Consider the following 4,838-nt stretch of genomic DNA (forward strand, 5'->3'; position numbering starts at 1 on the left):
CCCACAGCTGCCGATCGAATTGTGGCTGGGTGTTGCCATGGCAACAACAAACTTTTGATTTCATTTTGATTTTTTTTTTTCCCCACCCCGTTTGTATACCGAAGTAAAACTTTCTTAAAATATTTTTTTGCAGATCACATGATCTTAGTGATGTTTACACGTCTCACACACACACACACACACACACACACACACACACACACACACACACACACACACACACTGGGACAAAAAACACTATTTGAGAAATCAGACTAATTCGGTGCAAGGGAACATAGTCGGGGATGCAGTGCTGTCCAAAGAGCAAGCATCCCGCTATCTGTGTGTGTGTGCGTGCGTGCGTGTGTGTGTGTGTGTGTGTGTGTGTGTGTATGTGTGTGTGTGTAGAGACCTTTGTCCTTTGCCCTATTTTGTCTTATCTATAACAATCATGTCTTCAACCTTCTGAGCACTTGCGTGTGTGTGTGTGTGTGTGTGTGTGTGTGTGTGTGTGTGTGTGTGTGTATGTGCGTGTGTGTGTGTGTGTGCGTGTGCATGCGCGCACAACAGTAACAACAATAACAAACACGATTAATGACAATAATAACGACGACAATAAGTAGCTTTAAAAGTGTTTGCTTAATGATCAAATATTGTCACACGAAGGAGTTAACGCGCTAACGAGGTGGGCGGAGCATCTGTCGGCCATAAAGGTTTATTGAGGCCCCGCAGTAAAACCGCTGACCTTTGACCCCGCTCCTAAATCACTAAACATCACGACAACCACACGGAAACGCAAAAATGTGTCCGTGTGTGTGTTAATGAAACAATATATTATGATTTTTTTATTTATTATTATTTTTTTTTTACCGTAAACACATTCTGTGTTTTGAAAATGCAAATAATTCAATAATTGCATTTGGGATTCTTGTCGGTAAAATTTAATTAATAAAATAATTGGATCACAGAATCAAAACAACTTTAGTTAGGAATATTCTCATGTGTATGAATGTTTTTTTAATATAACTAAAAAAGGTCATGTTGTATTGTTCTGGGTGTCAATAAAACCTAAAAAGCCTAGATTTAATCACCAAAAATGATACATTTAAATTTTTTAATTAAAATTAATAACATTTATATTTTTATTAATCATAATTAACATGGATTAATTGTAAATATATGTTTTGAAACTTAGAAATATTTTTTATTCTTTTTCTTATACTATTTCTTTTAGACCTTTGAGTATTTTGGGAACTTTTTCATCCTCTCAGGGAAACTTTTTGCTTCACACTTTGTTGTTGTGTTACTTCCAATAGAATGATGTCATTTCACAGGAGGCTTTGGTTTTGTTTCATTTTCATTATTAATATTTTTACTTCAACTTCTTTCATATATCAACCACTCACTGTGGGAAATTATTTTAATGAAGCACTGCCTGGATGAAAAAGTCCTCTGGGAATTAAAAGTATGTACATATAAATAAATAAAAATACAACTTTTTTTTTTTTTTAATAAAAATAACAAACATGTAATATTTTTTTACCCATTTTAATCCGTTTAAGGTCAATTTGACATATTTATGTCAGTTTTTTTATTTGGAAAAATGTGCATTTATCGTGCGTATAAATATACTAAATACCATCTAAATATATACTAATATATTTTTCAAGACGTCACCAAAATCTATATACAAACAAAAGATAAAAAGGTTATTAATAATAGTTAGTAATTGATATATTAAAAATTAACACAATATTTCGTTTTTTTTATCATAATTAACATAGAATAATTTAAAATGTTTATATTAAAACTATGACAAAATAGTTCATTCATATTATATTATTCACTATATATTTATTTTAGCCCCTACAGTATTTTGGTTACATTTTCCTTCTTGCAGGTACATTTTTATTTTCTTTCTGGCCCAAACTTTGATTGTGTTAATCAGAATACAATGATTTTTTTTCCCCTGTTCAACTTAATTTTTCAAATTATTTTCTATTTCAACAATACACTGAATATTTTTTCAGCCCAGTTAAATACTGCTGGGACAAAAAAGTCCTCCGGGACTTAAAAGTGTATACAAAAATAGACTCATATACCTTTTTTGCTCAAATATCATTTTCAATTTCAGTGTTAAATAAAAATAGCAAACAATAAATACAGTTTTAATGTCGATTTGACCTTATTATGTCAGTTGTTTTATTTTGAAAGATTTGCATATATTATAAATGAATACTATATAAATACAGGGTGTCAACAAAAAAGATTAGATTTAATTAATGATAATCAATAAATTATGAATAAAAAGTGAATAAAATATTTAGTTTTTAAAAATAACATATACATAAAATATTTTGAATATATAAGTTAAAGCCAATAAAATAAAGAAATAAGAAATTATTCATATAATGTATTTATATTTTTGCCCTTGGAGTATATTGGGACCTTTTTGTCATTTCAGGGAAATGTTTGCTTTTTTTTCTCACAAGAGGTTTATTTTTAATTTTAATTGGTAACATTTTCATTTAACAAATTTTATGTATCAATAATACATTGCAAGGAAATTATTTTAGGGCGAAAAAGTCCTCAGGGATTTATTTTAGAGTCATATTTTTTTTTTTTTTGCTTAAATCTCTCAATCAACTTTAATGTTAAATAAAAATAGCAAACAAATTTATTTTTTCGGTTTTTTTTTCATCTTAACTCTTTGAATGCCCCTTTGACCTTTTTTAGTCGTTTTTTTTATTTTTTTGAAAGATTTGCATACAATGTTAAAAGGCCCTATAATTCCAACCAGCTTTCTCCAAAATTAAACCATGTAATTAAAAACAGCAAAAATGCATTAAAATTAGTTGTATTACTTATTTTCTTTATTTTTAGGCAAGTTATGCACTTTTTTTTTTTTCAAAATAAAACAACTGACATAATTAGACTAAAAAGGCGTACATAATATTGGGGGGGAAAAGTACAAAATGTTAAAAAGCTGATTGATATTTGGGATTTAATTTTTTAATTATTTAATATAAAAGGAGAAGACAACTGAACTTACTTTTCCACTTTCACATGAGGAGGAAGAGGAGGAGGAGCTTGTTGTTGAGCTCTCTCCTGATTGGCTAGTTTTAACTCTGCGGACGAAAGACAACAAAAGGGAGAAGAATCAACTTGGATCTGTCAAATAATGTTGATTGGCACATTTTTGTCGTTATTGACGACGCTGGTGCTGCTGATGCTGAGGTTGTCGCGGTTACGCAGCGGACAGAAAAAGCCAAAAGGACGTTAAGCGATGGTGAAGATGATGATCAAGATGAAGACGAGAACAAAGCTGAGTGACACAAATGTTTACAACTCTGAAGCCGCGCCTACACGCTCATAAAGGTTAATCATTTTACAAGTGTGTACACACACACACACACACACACACAATGACATGTACAGTTGTCTAACACCTTTTATGATGATGATGATGATGAAGATCTCTGCGTGGGAAAAATGACATCCTATTACTTCCTGGATGCAAGGTCAGAGGTGAACATGCACGGATTATTTTTCACGTAGTTTGGTTGTGCACTGTTACCATACTTGCCAACCCTCCCGGATTTTCCGGGAGACTCCCGAAATTCAGCTCCTCTCCCGAAAACCTCCCGGGACAAATTTTCTCTCGCTAAATCTCCCGAAATTCAGGCGGAGCTGGAGGGGGCGTGGCCTGAGTGACTTGTATAAAGAGCGTGTCTGCCCAATGAGGTTATAACTGTAGAATGATCGAGGGCGAGATCTTGGTTTCTTATGTGGGTTTATTGTTAGGCAATTTCATTAACATCCTCCCAGCGCGGTAACAACACACAACAACAGCAGTCACGTTTTCGTCTACCGTAAAGCAGTTCGTCTGCCTAAACAGCAATGTTGTGACACTCTTAAACAGGACAATACTGCCATCTACTGTACATGCATATGGTTAGAAAACAAGGATGGACAATTCAACCCTTAACTCAACAATGAGTAGATGAGTGTTATGGGTGTGCAAATGTGTAAATAAATGAACACTGAAATTCAAGAATTTCTTATAAATAATATGTATATATATAAAAGAAATTATTGAGGCAGCGGCAGCAGCGATGACCAAGAAGAACACGGAGTTTGAATATAATTACAACACTTTATGTACATGTTTATATACATATTTATATAATATTTACATATTTATATAAAATGTAACTACAAGCTCCATTCACAGACAGAGTCCCATTGCTTTTATGAGCGGTCGAGCGAGTCAAAAGCCGAAAAAAAGAACAACAAAAAAACAACGTATATATATATATATATATATATATATATATATATATATATATATTTTTTTACATTTTTTTTTTTTTTTTTTTACATTTTTAAATTTGTGGCGCCTTTAATTCTTTCGTGGCGGGCCGCCACAAATAAATGAATGAGTGGAAAACCCTGATATATATATATATATATATATATATATATATATATATATATGATGAAATACCTGACTTGGTGAATCTAGGGGGAAATATACTCCTCCCCTCTTAACCACGCCCCCACCCACGCCTTGCCCCGCCCCCACTCCCCCTCTCAAGGTTGGCAAGTATGACTGTTACTGCTATTCTTTGCATAACAATTGGGACGTGTTGTTAAGAGTGTTGTCGCCCTCTGCTGGCCGCAGGAGGGAACTCAGCGGTCCTGGTCTCTCCGTGACACAAAGAGGCCGCGGTTGTATGCGTATAATTCACACATGATGTTTGATGTGTGATTGTAATCGCGCATGTTGACTTTGGTCGATTTTATTTTATTATTCATTTTATTTGATTAGAAAAAGGTGCAGACGACATGTCATGTAA

At 33.0% G+C, this 4,838-nt stretch overlaps 1 protein-coding gene across 1 annotated transcript in view; it reads left to right on the forward strand.

Annotated features, from left to right (window-relative positions):
* Window positions 1-98, forward strand: part of cdx1b (caudal type homeobox 1 b) — a 9,841-nt gene extending 9,743 nt beyond the window's left edge. Inside the window, exon 3 of the mRNA XM_061896547.1 lies at window positions 1-98. This exon is cut by the window's left edge and continues 2,120 nt beyond it. The gene's annotated coding sequence lies outside the window, so the exon portion shown is untranslated.
* The last annotated feature ends 4,740 nt before the right edge of the window (window positions 99-4,838 follow it).

The sequence above is a fragment of the Nerophis ophidion genome, linkage group LG04, assembly GCF_033978795.1.
Source record: "Nerophis ophidion isolate RoL-2023_Sa linkage group LG04, RoL_Noph_v1.0, whole genome shotgun sequence".
NCBI lineage: Eukaryota > Metazoa > Chordata > Actinopteri > Syngnathiformes > Syngnathidae > Nerophis > Nerophis ophidion.